We start from the raw sequence: 17,345 nt of genomic DNA, 5'->3' as shown, positions 1-17,345 counted from the left end.
TCATGTCAGGGGGGAAAGGCATCATTAATGTTGTACTAAAGGTCCTAACTAGTGTCTATGTGGTCTGCAGTGCCCTAAGGGACAAAGGTTTGACTACCAGGTGAGACATACAAGGGCTCTACTCATTATTCCCTACACTACTTAACACACAAATCTCCTGGTAGATTCACAACCATACATCTTAGCCGACAAAACGCCTACACATGACTTATTACAGGTAGATTCCCTATCGCGACAGTCGAAGCATGTTACCTACTCAGATCTACTCTGCTCTACATATATCACTACCCAAATTCGTAACTATATATATATATATATATATATATATATATAGATATATATATATATATATATATAATATATATACATACACACACACACACACACACACACACACACACACACACACACACACACACACACACACACACACACACACACACACACTGCATATATATTGTTACGGACACGACTTAAGATGTTGTGATGGGCCGAGCGGAATGGCCGCCGTGTTCGCACAGTTTACCCGATTCCACCCGACGTTGACCAAATCGCGCTATGCTAAATCGATGAAGGAAAGGACACAACGACTGGGATAAATGAAACGACGCAAGGGGTACAGCTCTCAAGACCTCCGGAGGAGGATATAATTGGTGGGGGAGAAAAGGGGTAGATTACAAGGTATGAGGTAAAGCACAGAAGAGATAGGCACTTAGACACAATCTTATCTATCCCAGACAGACCACAGACAAACGGAACAAGACTGACTTACACAGGGATTGATGGCAGGGAAGCACAGGCAGTCGATAGCGCAAGGTGCACCTTGGCTCAGGGACAGGATACAGCTCAGTCCAGTCCAGAGATGCGGGGCGGTGTCACAGCGCTCGGAGGTGGTGTCCTTCTCTGTCCAAGCTGAGGGCGCATCTGACGTCACCTCCCTCTTCCTGCGCATGCTCAGCGGGGAGTGACACGCCCTTGGCTCGTTGGCTCCGCCCCAGATGGGATCGGTCCGCCGCTTCTATTGGGTGCGGGGGGTTACCGGGCTCCGCCCTTGACGAGGAGCTGACAGCGAGCCCCTACTTGGTAACCCCGTCGAGCACATGCTCGATGGCGGCTCGTTGGAAAGGCTTGGTGCCCTTTCAACACCCCCTACCAACCAAGCTGGACTGAGGACGCACACTCCCCGTGCCGCCGCCGCTGTTGTTGTTGTTGTTGTACCATGAGGAAGAGCTGCGGGGAGGTATTGGGAGGTCCTAAACTTCCTAACGGTGCCATACAATCACATTCTGGTGCAACGAAGAGTCAGAATTAATGGAAACGAGTCCTTAACTGACAGACTAAGAATAACTAGCAAGATGTCCTATAGTTGTCTACGTGAGATGCGGTGGACCTGGATGCGACATTTAATGGGGGAAATAGGGGGAGGTCGGGTCTACAGAGTGTTGTTTACAGAAAATGGGACTAGGGAATGGGGGATTGGGGAGAGTTGGGAAGTATTGGGGAAATAGGGGAATATTTACAAGCGGATATGGATGGATCCAAATCCCATATCCGCAACATTGCACCCTTCTCTACCTCGGGGCGTCCCGACCCGATAAATTTTTACCTACGTTAGTGTGGCACTCAGATGTAGTTCCCTCTACTATTAACTCGACCCTGAGTGCGACAGTTTTACAGATGTTCACAAATGAGTAAATATGTCCCCCTGCGACGTTGCACCCTTCTCCTAACAGAAACACACCCACAGGATAACCGAATCGCGGAAAGCATCCTCAAACTAAACATACAGCCGGTAGGGAGCATTATTTACAATTGACGCTACTTTATTTACAAGACTAACCCAGGACCTGTGATTGTTCTTTCTGGGGGGGAGACAGTCTGCTCTGCATCAATGCACCATTAAAGCACCCAAAAACGCACCAATACACACCCAAGCACCAATCGGTGCAGTCACCATTGTTCATCAATAAAATAAAACCAACAAACCCAAACCCTGCAGGTGTCTCTTGCTCTTCGGCTCCCTCTGCTGGCTATTATTATGTCTTCCAGTTGTTGTCATTCTCTTTTGCTTTTCTTACTGGCGGCCTATTTGAACTGAAAAATGCACCCAATGTGTCCTTTTTATTTTATTTTATTTATGGCCCACAGGGCCGACTAGTGTGGTTCACCTGTGGGGCATCGGTGCCCTGTGGCCAAGGTCCGCCAGCAAGATTGCGGGCCCTCATGGCCGGTTCCAGCAGAGGGGCATGCCCCAACCCATGGGGTCCATACGTGGTGCTCGGCCACAGGCATGTGGTCCATCATATGGTGCATCGATGCAGACAGCTGGTTCTGGGAATTCCGGGCACACAATGGAGGACTCACGCACGCTCCCCTCGGCGCCAATGGCGCGCAGGTCATGTGGGAGACAAAAGGGGGACAAGACAAATGAGCGAGGGGTAAGGTCACAAGGGTACACATCAATAAGGCAATGCAAGGCGAAATGCGTACGGAGGGCGAAGTGAGAAAGCTCGTCCCTACCGTACGTCACCCCCCTGTCACCTACACTACCCTTGCCCTTACCCCATATGTACAAAATCTACACATTACCAATCCGTCGCTACTGTCACGTCTCCCCATATTTCCTCTATACCAAATTCGTCACCACAATCCCTCTATCCAAAATTTGCCATCACCCAATTCGTCATCAATCCTCATAAGGAAGAAGAGATGGAACAACAAAGCACAATGTCACACCAACGTCATGATGCGTCTCACATTCCAAACATCTGCACAATAAAATAACAAAACATGGCATGGTGTGGAGGTACGTCATCCCAGGTGAGTGCATGTAGATGGTGCGAGGAGACTTCAATCCTAACTATCCTCTAAATGACATTAACACACTTTACACTACCCGGGGTCTTTCCCTGCCAATCCATTGGCCACTTACACTATGGGTTCTAACAACCAATTCCCATTGACCAAACTGTGGTGCTTCTCAATTTGGGGTCTCACTCCCCCGATTCATCTCCCGGTGCCCTCGCACAATTTCTGGGCTGCGACGTGTAGCTCTCCCAGCAGGTCTACCCACCTGCACACCTCCACCACTGTAGTTGCCACCCGAGCTTACCTGCTCCTCACCCTAACCTAACTAACTGGGGAAGGCCCTCTCGCACTCTCACCCCCTCAGTGCCCTCTCTGGCACGGGCTGCCCGATCCACACCCAGGATCCTCAGGCACCCACTGACACTAACGGCTCCCAGAGCCCACCTGCGGCCTCACCTGGCCGACATCCTCACAGTGGTGGAGTGCCCAAACCAACTACACACACTAACAGGCTACACGCCCAGCCATTTCCACAACACTAATGCACCCATCCAAATACCATTCTTCCACCCGCACCACAGATGCCAATATCCAACCACAATTTACCTATACCCTCTACCTAACACTTACACTACCCGCCCCGGGTATTCGTGATGGGGGTCCATCCTTCCCCCATTCACACCTTCGCACCATCCACTCCACTCCATCGTTTCCACCAGACTCACTCCACGACCATCCATTCCAATACTCCACTTATTCCACACTCCATGTCTTCACACAACCATTTATTCCATTCACCTGTTGGTGCACACCTGTGCACTCACACCTGGTGCCACCTGCACCCTCCTCCTCTTCCTGGACCGGTTGGTCAACACAACACACATCACCATCACTCACTCATACACTGCTCCACACACCTGTTCAGTTGCACACCTGTGCAATCACACCTGTTCAATCACACCTGTTCAATCTTCAAACACACGGCATCATCTCAGCTAACTACTCCCCTCTGAAACTTGCGCTTCCCAGTCGTCCCTTTAAACTATTGCGCTCCCACGTCATTATCATCCACGCTAATCTACCTGCGTCCCCACTACAGGTATCCTTGTCACTAACTAACCTTAACGTCACCTAATGTCATCTTCTAGGGCCCTACACACAATATCCTAACCCACCCGGGCTAGTTTTCACTGCCATCAACCCCATAAACCTAGTGCTCCTTTGCCCCCCCGTCTGTGAGGGATGGTGGATTTGCCATCCCACCACATCGGGGAGGTCCTACTATCAATTTTGCTCGTCCAAATTCCAACCAATTCAAAAATTTTCCATTTACTGCTAATTCTACCCACTTTTCTAAATTTCGTATCAAATCACTATCACTATCACTATCACGATCATCACAGTCCACTATATCCTAGCCTCGGTGCGTCGTGACATCATTAAACTCGGTTCGTAAAGCCGAGCAATGAATTTGGGTGGTTTGGTCGCCTGCAGGTTGAATCCGTCCGGCTTTCGGTTCAAGGGAGGTGGTTTGGTTGGACCGAGGTTCCACGCACCATCTCGGCGCGGCACCTTGCGGTCCCGGGCCCGATGGCTCAATCTCCCCCGGTCGGAACCCCGTCCCCATGAGGGGGCACCGTTCCGCTTCCTCCCATTCGCCCTGGAACCGTACTGGTCGCCTCGCCCGCCAAGGCCCGGACTCGACCGTGCGGGGCGGGGCCAAGCCCGAATCGGCAACGACGCTTCGAAGAGAAGCGACACAGCATCGACCCGCGCCGGGCCTCGCACCCAACAAAGCACCCCGCGCCCCGAGTGCTCGCATCGGCTATCCGTCGCCCTAACCGCTAACCCGGTTACCGTCGATGCTTCACCTGCATGCTCACACGCATACGCTACCCCTTTCACCCTCACAAAACCCGGCGTTCCAACGCCGTCCGTACATTCCACCAACGCTCTCCCTGTTACACACCACACCTCTCGCGCACACCTCGGTCCACACCTCTCCTCCGTTACGTCCTCCGTAACACTCACCATGGGCGTACACTCTGGCATCCACCCACTAACGCGCTCAGATGGGCTCTCCCACACTCGCGCCATGACCCACTCAGGTGTGCTTCCTCGCACACCCTCAACCATTCCAAGCGTGCATTCTCGCACCCGCTCCACCACCAACTCACTCCTCGTGTCACTCTCACCCTCGCACGTACACTCCGTACACCCCGACGTGCATTCTCGCTCGCACTCGGTTTCACTCCCACACTTTATAACACACCCATTCGCCGACGCACACTTTTTCCTCCCACGCGTGCCATTTCCACTCACACGGGACCCTTCACCAACGCCCGGATGCCATATCGATCCCAATCGCGCGACAATTCTTTTGTCGCCAAACATCCTCCTGCAAAATCTACCCGCACAATACACAACAGCACGACTCACCTGGGGGATCCTTTTCTCCACGCGAACCTGTAAACTTCCATTTGGATTAGCGAGTACATCATCATGATTTGAGCAGGGACTTTGTACATATTCCATTTCTCCCTGCAATTCCCGGGCTACCTCCGTCATTTCTTCAATTTTAATTCCCACTTCCGCTTTTTCTTTACTCACCTCGACGACCGTTGGCTTTAATAAAATTCCGTTTACCTCATCGGTCGCCGGCTTTTCCAAACCCCGTGTCGCGATTTCTACCCCCGTCATTGTACCCGTGCTTTCCTCCGCTTCGCTCAACCAGCGCTTTTCGACCCGCTTTACCTCCTCGTGCACCCCTGGGACCCTTTCGCCCACCATGCGATCCATGGTCTCCCCACATTTTTGCATGCGGTCACCCATTCTGTTGGTTATTGCTTCAATTTGGTTTCCCAATCCGTTCGTTATTGCTTCCATTTGGTTTCCCAATCCGTTCGTTATTGCTTCCATTTGGTTTCCCAATCCGTTCGTTATTGCTTCCATTTGGTTTCCCAATCCGTTCGTTATTGCTTCCATTTGGTTTCCCAATCCGTTTGTTATTGCTTCCATTTGGTTTCCCAATCCGTTCGTTATTGCTTCCATTTGGTTTAACAATCGCTCACTGTTCCCGTCCAAAAGGGCCTCCATTTCAGCCATAATTAATTGCATGTCTTCCACCGTTGGTACAAAGGGCGCGGCAAAATTTGGTGCCGCTACACCCACGTGCGCGAGGACGCCATTTTGTGCGTCTGATACTCCCTCAACCACACCTTCTTTACTCTCCTCCACCATTTTCCCCACTTCTTCCCTGGGGTCCTGGGTCGATTCTACCCCACTCTCCTCTACCGGAACCCAGCCGTCTTGATCTGCCATAGCGCGACTTTCAAAATTCGGGTTTTTTTTTTTTTTGTAAAACAAAATCAAATTTCACACTGCTTGTAATTTTGAGCGCGTTAAGCGCGCTTCGGGTCCAATCCCACTTCCCGACACCAATTGTTACGGACACGACTTAAGATGTTGTGATGGGCCGAGCGGAATGGCCGCCGTGTTCGCACAGTTTACCCGATTCCACCCGACGTTGACCAAATCGCGCTATGCTACATCAATGAAGGAAAGGACACAATGACTGGGATAAATGAAACGACGCAAGGGGTACAGTTCTCAAGACCTCCGGAGGAGGATATAATTGGTGGGGGAGAAAAGGGGTAGATTACAAGGTATGAGGTAAAGCACAGAAGAGATAGGCACTTAGACACAATCTTATCTATCCCAGACAGACCACAGACAAACGGAACAAGACTGACTTACACAGGCATTGATGGCAGGGAAGGACAGGCAGTCGATAGCGCAAGGTGCACCTTGGCTCAGGGACAGGATACAGCTCAGTCCAGTCCAGAGATGCGGGGCGGTGTCATAGCGCTCGGAGGTGGCGTCCTTCTCTGTCCAAGCTGAGGGCGCATCTGACGTCACCTCCCTCTTCCTGCGCATGCTCAGCGGGGAGTGACACGCCCTCGGCTCGTTGGCTCTGCCCCAGATGGGATCGGTCCGCCGCTTCTATTGGGTGCGGGGGGTTACCGGGCTCCGCCCTTGACGAGGAGCTGACAGCGAGCCCCTACTTGGTAACCCCGTCGAGCACATGCTCGATGGCGGCTCGTTGGAAAGGCTTGGTGCCCTTTCAACACCCCCTACCAACCAAGCCGGAGTGAGGACGCACACTCCCCGCGCCGCCGCCGCTGTTGTTGTTGTTGTTGTACCATGAGGAAGAGCTGCGGGGAGGTATTGGGAGGTCCTAAACTTCCTAACGGTGCCATACAATCACATTCTGGTGCAACGAAGAGTCAGAATTAATGGAAACGAGTCCTTAACTGACATAGACTAAGAATAACTAGCAAGATGTCCTATAGTTGTCTACGTGAGATGCGGTGGACCTGGATGCGACATTTAATGGGGGAAATAGGGGGAGGTCGGGTCTACAGAGTGTTGTTTACAGAAAATGGGACTAGGGAATGGGGGATTGGGGAGAGTTGGGAAGTATTGGGGAAATAGGGGAATATTTACAAGCGGATATGGATGGATCCAAATCCCATATCCGCAACAATATTGTTGCGAACGCGGCTCAGGTGGGAAGCATGGGCCACTGTTGTTTGGCTCTTCCATGAACATTAACGCCTGCTTAAAAAGTTGCCAGAACTGACCTCCCAACTTGTAATATGCTCGTATTTAGACTATTTCACCCAAGAGAACTATCACTACAGTCGCATCCAAACAGCAAATTGGAACGGTGGTGCGCATGTAGGTTAGGACAGGCCAGAGTGTAGGCCAGAGTGCCGGCACATAATGGTGTTCCATTTCGAAATGCACCATGGGATCTTTAACATCCACCAATGAATGTTAGCAGATAGGATAGCCAGCTAAACTCTCCCTCTAAAACAAATGGCACACTAAGTGACATTCCTTCCTGTGTGTAAAGCACTAGGAACAGGTCAGGAATCGAACTGAAATAAGACAGCTCCAAGTCGTGTCTGCGACCTATGAACCATCCTACCTGTCCACGTAACCAGTTCCCATAACCTCTGGCTCAAACAGCTCTCGTAACCTATTGCTCCTGCTGCCATCGCCTCTGGTGCCAGCTGCTGTGACCACTGGTGCCAGCTGCTGTGACCACTGCGCCAGCTGCTGTGACCACTGCGCCAGCTGCTGTGACCACTGTGCCAGCTGCTGTGACCACTGCGCCAGCTGCTGTGACCACTGTGCCAGCTGTCCTCACCCCCTGCGCCAGCTGCTGCAACCCCTGGTGCCAGCTGCCATAACCCTCAGGTGCCAGCTGCCATAACCCCCTGACACCAGCTGCCATAACCCCCGGTGCCACCTCTTGTAACTCTTGGTGCCAAATCCCGTCACCTATGGTTGCAGGTCTCGTACCCCCCGGCACCAGCTCCTGTATTCCTGTAACCACTGGTATCAGCTCCTATAACCCCCCAGCACCAACTCCCATAACCCCCGATGCGCCAGCTCCCATAACCCCCGACGTGCCAGCTCCCATAACCCCCGACGTGCCAGCTCCCATAACCCCCGACGTGCCAGCTCCCATAAACCCCCAAAGGGCCAGCTGCTCCCACAACCCCCGAGGCGTCAGCTACAGTAAGCCCCCCCTCCCCCCACCCCCCCCCCCGGCAACTTCCATAACCGCCGGCACCAGCTCCCAGCACCTCTGCTTCCAAGTCCAGAGTAACCTCTTGCTCCAGCTCCCATATACCATGGCACCAGCTTCCGTCACCACAATTGTCGACAACCTAATGATCCCGCTTACTGCATCCACATTTGAGGGAAGGCATGTTCCAAGCCTCAACTCTCTCTGCAGGCAATATACCAGGATGGTTGTTTATAGTCTGACCTGTCTTCTTGAATAACACATCCGGGAGCAGACAGCTCAAAGAGTCTGGACTAACAGAGTCTGGACGAATACCCAGCTACTCATGGAGGTCTTCCAGCTACTCATGGAGGTCTTCCATCTACTCATGGAGCTCTTCCAGCTACTCATGGAGGTCTTCCAGCTACTCATGGAGGTCTTCCAGCTACTCATGGAGGTCTTCCAGCTACTCATGGAGGTCTTCCAGCTACTCATGGAGGTCTTCCATCTACTCATGGAGGTCTTCCATCTACTCATGGAGGTCTTCCATCTACTCATGGAGGTCTTCCATCTACTCATGGAGGTCTTCCATCTACTCATGGAGGTCTTCCAGCTACTCATGGAGGTCTTCCAGCTATTCATGGAAGTACTAACAGGGCTTCATCCAGAGATCTGACTGCATCGGTCACATTCAAGCCCGATAGGCCAATAATGTCAATAGCTTGCTCTTTCATGAAGCCATTTCAATGTATGACATCATTTTGTGCGGAGAAAAGTCTGAAAAACGTGATGTGATTTTTCAGGTTTTCATGACTTCAGGCTAAAGTGTGAGGCTTTCCATATAATTAGCCTCATCAAAAAATGGCACCGGCACACAAATCAATATTAATAGTAACCCATCATGCCGACATTCCTACTCTTTAAGGATACGAGGTCAGGTCTTCAACACCGGTGAACCAGAATACTGTGAACGAAAGAACTATTCCAGACTCCTACGGGCGAATAGATCGTGCATGGGATGGGGAACTAGCTCATCGATTTGAATGAGGCTTCCAGAGGAATGTTAGGCCTACCGGTGCAGCCGCCACATCACGTGCTCATTCCCCCTGACAATTCCTCATTTTCGACACCAAGGAAGAACGAGTTCCTAATGGACCTTAATTGTAGGGAGAGCAAGCCGTTGGCGATGAGATTGGGACGAAGACTTCATCTTGTGTGTTCGTTACAAAATGGCCGCAAGCTCGATCTTGGTATGAATATTGATTGGATAGTCCTGCACTCACTTTTTAACTGAAATGGACAATCCCAACTGCCCTAAACTTGTGTCATTTGAAGGCGATATTTCTACATGTATAAATTATCATGTTTCCTTCTTTTATACGCTTCTTTCCCCGCTCTCCAGAAAGCGCGGCTCTGTCTGTCCGAGGAGGCCGAGCTTTTGTTACGCGTCTTGAAAAGCATCCATATTCTTCAAAAGCATTTCTGCTCCCTGAGCACACACACGCCATTTGCTGCTTCAGCTACAGCCCACAAAGATGTCGACAAAGCGGGGGCGCGCTCAATGGCGCTCCTTTCTGCTCCCACGTGCGCATTCAAGCAGAGTTTATTTCGCGCCCGATGCGCCTTTCGCGGCCGGGCCCGTGGGCCCGGGCGGCCCTGCGGGGCGGATAAGCGCCTTATTCCCTACGACAATGTTCCATATGCTGCCCGGCCTCGGATTCTTGTGCGCGCCCAGTGGCGCTCTCTAATCGCACTCTCAAACAGCGGCCGTTCTTCGCACTCCCGAGTGGCGCCGCTGCGCGCGTCCATTGTCCACTTTTATTGCTCTTTGCGTGAAAGTTTCCCCCAAATTCGCGAGGATAAGCGGTCATTCTGGTGCTGCAGGTGTGGCGGATTAGACCCGATTTTGAAAGACCACCGGCAGAGTCTATAGAAAGTCGGTACAAACCGTTACATGTGACGAACGGTGCACGTTGATTGTTACAATTCCGAGTAAACATCTTATGTGCCAATAATCCACGTCCTAACCGACTTTGCACTAAAAGCAAATCAAGGTGCGATGGTGTCTGCAAGACCGCATGGTTCCAATTTGTAATCGGTAGTTAAAGTGCCTGTCTTGGACGGGTCCTCGTAAATACCACAAATATTCTCTTTCAGCTCATGTGACTATGATCTGTGACACTTGCATTATTTAATTATTTTAAAAATAAATTACTTTGTTTGCACATATATCTTTACAGTTGAGTTCAAGCTCAAATTTACCCGAAAAAGAAATGCACTCATGTTAATTTATGAAAAATGCAATCCATGGAGTTTCGGCTACGTACATACACATATACACATATACATACATGTATACATACATACATAACATATATACTGTATGTACATACACATATATGCATACATACACACGTAGACATACATATACACATATATACATACATACATACATACATACATATACATACACACATATATACTGTACGTACATACACACAAATACATTTTACAGTACTGGTAAAAAGTTTATGTACACCCAACATTTTTTTTTTTTTTTACTGTTTCATGTGCAAAATGAACATAAGATGTCAACAAAACTCATACCAAAGATAAATCTGCTTATCTACTATTAATATATTGTGGTTCAATGCATCTTTCTTGTGTGAAACGTAGGTTTAAAGCAATTTTTGGAAATAGGTCGAAAAGTGCAATACAAAATCTAAACTGAAACGTGAAGTTAATGTTATAAACTTTTCATGTAAGGAGCAAAAACTGTTTACAAATACTCTGCTCTGTGTGGAATGAATGTTTGTTCTTTGTTTCTTCATCACGTGCAATGTCTATTATTGCTAGGTGTTGCAAAAAATGTTTACAGAAAGGCCAGCCATACAATCTAATGAGTGGTTTTTTTTGTTTCAGATTGCATGAACATGGGTGCCAAAGCTCAGCTAACAACAGAAAAAAGACAGGAAATTGGAATTTTGAGATGAGAACGGCAATCCTTGAGAAAAATTGCAAAACAATTACAAGTGCCAGTAAATGCAGTTGCTTGCACCATTAAACGACAGAATGAAACTGGTAAAAATGCAGACAGAAAACATTCTGGTCGACCAAGAATCGCAACAGAATCGCAGGACAAGTAATCCGAGTCACCAGTCTGCGCAACAGACGTCTTACAGCACCAGAAATTAGAGCCTAGCTAAACAGCTCTAGTATTGCAACTGTTTCAAGGCCTTCTTTTCTCAGTTACAATTTCCTGCCTTTTTTCTGGCATTAGCTGAGCTTTGGCACCCATGTTCATGCAATCTGAAACAAAAAAAAAACACTCATTAGATTGTATGGCCATCCTTTCTGTAAACATTTTTTGCAACACCTGGCAATAACAGACATTGCACGTAATGAAGAAGTGAAGAACAAACATTCATTCCACACAGAGCAGAGTATTTGTAAACAGTTTTTGCTCCTTACATGAAAAGTTTCTAACATTAACTTCAGGTTTCAGTTTAGATTTTGTATTGCACTTTTCGACCTATTTCCAACAATTGCTTTAAACCTACGTTTCACACAAGAAAGATGCATTGAAGCACAATATATTATCAGTAGATAAGCAGATTTATCTTTGGTAAGACTTTTGTTCACATCTTATGTCCATTTTGCACATGAAACAGTAGAATATAAAAAAATGTTGGGTGTACCTAAACTTTTGACCGGTAGTGTAAATACATACACATTTACACATATACATACATACATACACATTTCCACATATACATACATACATACATACACACACACAAATACATAGGCATATACATACACACATGCTACAGTCGTGGCCAAAAATATTGGCACTCTTACACTGTCTTCAAATAACTCGCAATTTTCTCTAAAAATAAGTTGAAATTGACAAAAATATTTGGTCTCCACAATTCTTTATTCCAATGTTAATATTACAGAACCTTTGTTTTTGATTCAGAACTTAATATGTCCTTTTAAATCAGAAAATAAAAATAAATGGCATTGACAAAATTATTGACACCCTAGACTTAATATTTGGTAGCACGGACTTTGGACAAAATAACTACAGTCAAGCACTTCCTATAGCCATGAATGGATACATTTCCTAAAGCTTCCGACACCTCTCTACTGGCAGTTTGGGCCACTCTTCTTGTGCAAACTGCTCCAGTTCTCCCAGATTTGAATGGTGCCTTCTCCCAACTGCTGTTTTCAGATCCCCCACAGGTGTTCAATGGGATTTAGATCTGGACTCATTGCTGGCCACTTCAGAACAGTCCAGCGTTTTGTCATGAACCATTCCTGGGTGCTTTTTGAAGTGTGTTTGGGGTCATTGTCCTTCTGCAAGAAGGTCCCATGACCTTCGACGGAGACCCAGCTTTATGACACTAGGTTGAACATTGAGCTCCAAAATGCCTTGGTAATCCTTGGTAAATCATGTTTGACTGTAGGGAAGGTGTTCTTTTCTTTGAAGGCTTCATTTTGTTTTCTGCAAATATAGAGATGATGTGCTTTACGAAAAAGCTCTAATTTGGTCTCATTTGTTTTCAGGACATTCTCTCAGAAGGATTTTGGCTTGTTCAGGTGTGTTTTGGCAAACTCCAATCGGGCTTTCTTATGTCTATCTCTCAGCAGTGGGCTCTTGCCATAGAACCCCCTTTCATTGAGTCGGTGACGGATGGTGCGAGTTGAAACTGTCGTACCTTGTTTCTGAAGGTCAGCTTGAATCTGTTTGGCAGTTGATCGAGGTACTTTCTCCACCATTCGAACAATCCTTCGCTGTAATCTTCCATCAAGTTGTAAGCTTCTCGTGTGGCCACGTCCAGGGAGGTTGGCTACAGTGTCATGGGCCTTAAACTTCCTGATAGCATTGCGTGCGGTGGACACAGGAACATCAAGGTCTCTGGAGATGGACTTGTATCCTTGAGATTGTCCATGCTTGGCTACAATCTTGTGTCTGACCTCCTCAGACAATTCTCTGGTTTTCTTTCTTTTCTCCATGCTCATTGTAGTACAAACAGTGATGCAAAACAGCAGAATGACTCCTTTTCTCTATTCAAAATGGTTGAATGAGTGATATTTATATTGCAGGCACCTGCAACTCACCACAGGTGAGTTCAATTCCAAAGTAAAGAAGAATCACCTGCTTGAAAACTAATTATTTCTAACAACGTATAAAAGGTGCCAATAATATTGTCCGGCAATTTTAGGATTTCTGTGTGGAATAAGCTAAGATTTAGTATTTTTTTCAGCTTTTTTGTTTTGTTCCACTGCAATCCAAAGAAATAAATATGGGGATACGAAAATATTTTTTAATTGCAACAATTTTCTGGAAGAAATGGTGCATTATTTGAAAAAAGGGCAAGGGTGCCAATATTTTTGGCCACGACTGTACATACATACATACATACATACACACACACACACACACACACACACACACACACACACACACACACACACACACACACACACACACACACACACACACACACACACACACACACACACACACACACAGACGTGTATATATATATATATATATATATATATATATATATATATATATATATATATATATATATATATATATATATATATATACACTAGCAGAAGTACCCGGCATTGCCGGGCGGGGGAGGGGAGGGGAGGGGAACGGGGGGGAGGGGAGAAGAGTGGGAGGGGGAGGGGAGAAGAGTGGGGAGGGAAGAGGGGGGATGGGGAGGGTGAGGGATGGGAGGGGGGAGGGGGGACGGGAAGGGGAGAGAGAAGAGGGGGGGGATGGGGAGGGTGAGGGATGGGAGGGGGGAGGGGGGACGGGAAGGGGAGAGAGAAGAGGGGGGGATGGGGAGGGTGAGGGATGGGAGGGGGGAGGGGAGAGGGAAGAGGGGGGAGGGGAGAGGGAAGAGGGGGGAGGGGAGAGGGAAGAGGGGAGAGGGAAGAGGGGGGAGGGTGAGGGATGGGAGGGGGAGGGGAAGGGGAGAGGGAAGAGGGGGGGATGTGGAGGGTGAGGGATGGCAGGGGGAGGGGGAGAGGTGAGAGGGGGAGAGGTGAGAGGGGGAGGGGAGGGGAATGGGGGGGAGGGGAGGGGAATGGGGGGGAGGGGAGAAGAGGGGGGAGGGGAGAAGAGAAGGGTGGGGGTAGGGTGGAGGGGGTAGGGTGGGGGGGAAGGGGGAGGGGGGTGGGGGAGGGGGGTGGGGGGGGGAAGGGGGAGGGGGAGGGAGAAAAGGGAGGGGGAGGGAGAAAAGGGAGGGGGGAGGGGAGAAGGGGAGGGGTAGGGTGGAGGGGGAAGGGGGAGGGAAGGGATGGCTAGTCAACAATGACGTTGCAGTTTTCATGGTCGGAGAGCAGCACAACAATCGGACATAGTCCTGCATATTCGCAACAGCACGAAGTGGATTTTGGAAACTCACCGATCCTGTGACGTCCTCCAGTACCGGCGTTGCCGGGCGGGGGAAGGGAGACCCGTACATTCCCAACCCGTACATTCGCCCTCTCGACTCAAGCTCACTCGGACAAAAGCCTCGCACAAATTACATCGTGAAGGCCCAATGGTCATGTCTATGCCACAAATCACGGGCGCAGTGAATTGAAAATATATAGAACGCTCATACTCCATGAAAAGTGAAGCCGCCGTGTCGCCATCTTGGTCAGCACGACTCGACCAACTCGCTTCACGGATCTCGTTTTGTGCGGCAATAAACTGCTCCAATCGGTTACGGAAGGGTTGTGGAAAGACGTTTCACAGCTGTTTCAAAGACATTTAATTCATATCGCACAAAATCGATACAAAACACGATCGCATAAAAGGTGAAAAAACGTGTGACGTGTGACGGGATGGAACATCACGTGATCGCTCTGAGCGAATCAGCGAGCTGCTCTGGAACCGGCTGAGATTAGCGGGTACTTCGCTGAAATGCGCTGAGGTAAATATGAATAAAAAATATGGATCGTCAAATATTTTGAGTTCGGCCATGTTCGTCCCAGGCTCAATGGCCATGTCTATGTCAAATATCAAGCACGTAAGCCTCTCCGTTTAGGAGTCTATCAGTAACATTACACACACACACACACAAACTGTGTTTTATATATATAGATATATATAGATATATATACTAGCAGATGTACCCGGCATTGCCGGGCGGGGGAGCGGAGGGGAGGGGGGGTAGGGGAGGAGTAGAGGAGGAGGGGAGGGGGGAAGGAGGGGGAAGGGTGTGAAGCGGGGGAAGGAGAGCAGTCAGAAGTGGAAGCTCTTTTACAGAGAATTTATATCTTAAAGGGGAGGGGAGGGGGATGGGTGGGGGGTAAGGGGAGGGGGAGGGGAGGCGAGGGGGGGAAGGGGAGGGGGGATTCAGGAGAGGAAGGGGAGTGGCTCACGTTTCTGAGTTAAGTGTGATGCCGATCAGGAAGAAGAAGAAGCCATACTACCAAATTCGTCCACTTTTCGTCCACATTTCTATTCAAATGTCTGGTAATTGTTTTGTATTTATTTATGCGAATGTGTACTTGTATATAACTGTCATTCATTTAAAAAGTCTTCGGCACTATCGAGCAATTTTTTTTTTTTTTTTATTCCAAAAAAATGAACTTTTTTTTTTTCTATTTTTTTTGTTTTGCCTAAAACACTCTCAGGCACTCACTGATGAACCTCTGAAAGTTTGATGAAGATCCGTTCAGCCATCTCTGAATAAAACGCGGACACACACACAGACAACTCGCGTTTATATATATATATACACACACATATATATATACACATATATATATACACATATATATATACACATATATATATACACATATATATATACACATATATATATATATACACATATATATATATATATACACATATATATATATATATATATACACATATATATATATATACACATATATATATATACACATATATATATATACACATATATATATATATACACATATATATATATACACATATATATATATACACATATATATATATATACACATATATATATATACACATATATATATATACACATATATATATATACACATATATATATATACACATATATATATATCGGGATTTAAATTTAATTCAAAAATTGATCCAGACGTCTATTCTCTTTCAAACATTCAAACCGACAGAGGTAGTTATTTATCACAGCATCTGTATAATTTTTACCCATTTACTCAACTCTGTTTCGCTGTTATTTGGTGGAGCAAAAAGTCAACTGACCTTTATAGATATTTAGATATACTTACATACGCATATACATACACACATACATACATATGCATATACATACACACATACATACATGCAAAAAAATATACATACACGAGCCGAAAGCACCCGGCATTGCCCTGGTTCTTTTTGAATGAATTTACGACTATAATTCAGCTTTTACTCGTGGTCGTAGAAGATGTACGACCATAATTCAGCTCAGCTTTTAATTGCGAAATGGGCCCAGCCCGGCCAAAGCGGCCTCAGCCGGCCTCGCCACCTAGCCTATAACCTTCCCGGGGCCCGTCCCGACATTTTTTGTTTCAGAGGTTTCCTCCTATCTTTCACCATTCAGGAGATTAGCGCGTGCAGACAAACAAACAAACAAATGAAAAATCGGTCAGAGACCGAGGACTTGCCGGAATGTACTTTTTTTATCAACCATTTTGGACAAATATGGCGGCCGAACCATGTGACCATTGACGTCATCATTATTTGTTTTCTAAACTAATTTATTCCTTGATGATGCTCAACAAATTTCATCTTGATTGGATGAAGTTTTGTACTTATCGAATTATGACGTCATAATGGAGGCACCAATGACATCGTCATTAACATATTTTATTCCCCATGAAGAGTTCTTTACAATGAGCCATGTCTCAATTTTTTCTATTCAGCACTTTCAGAGATAAAGAGGTGCAAAGTTTTTAGGTTTTTCCAAGATGG

At 47.5% G+C, this 17,345-nt stretch overlaps 1 protein-coding gene across 1 annotated transcript in view; it reads right to left on the bottom strand.

The window, feature by feature from the left end:
* Positions 1 to 3,628: 3,628 nt before the first annotated feature.
* LOC144893208 (uncharacterized) overlaps positions 3,629 to 17,345 on the bottom strand; it is a 301,836-nt gene continuing 288,119 nt past the window's right edge. Inside the window, exon 2 of the mRNA XM_078782870.1 lies at positions 3,629 to 3,755. The gene's annotated coding sequence lies outside the window, so the exon portion shown is untranslated. The remainder of the gene's footprint in view (positions 3,756 to 17,345) is intronic.

This window comes from Myxine glutinosa, chromosome 8 (genome assembly GCF_964187855.1).
Source record: "Myxine glutinosa chromosome 8, kmMyxGlut1.1, whole genome shotgun sequence".
NCBI lineage: Eukaryota > Metazoa > Chordata > Myxini > Myxiniformes > Myxinidae > Myxine > Myxine glutinosa.
This window is presented reverse-complemented; position numbering and strand designations above follow the sequence as displayed.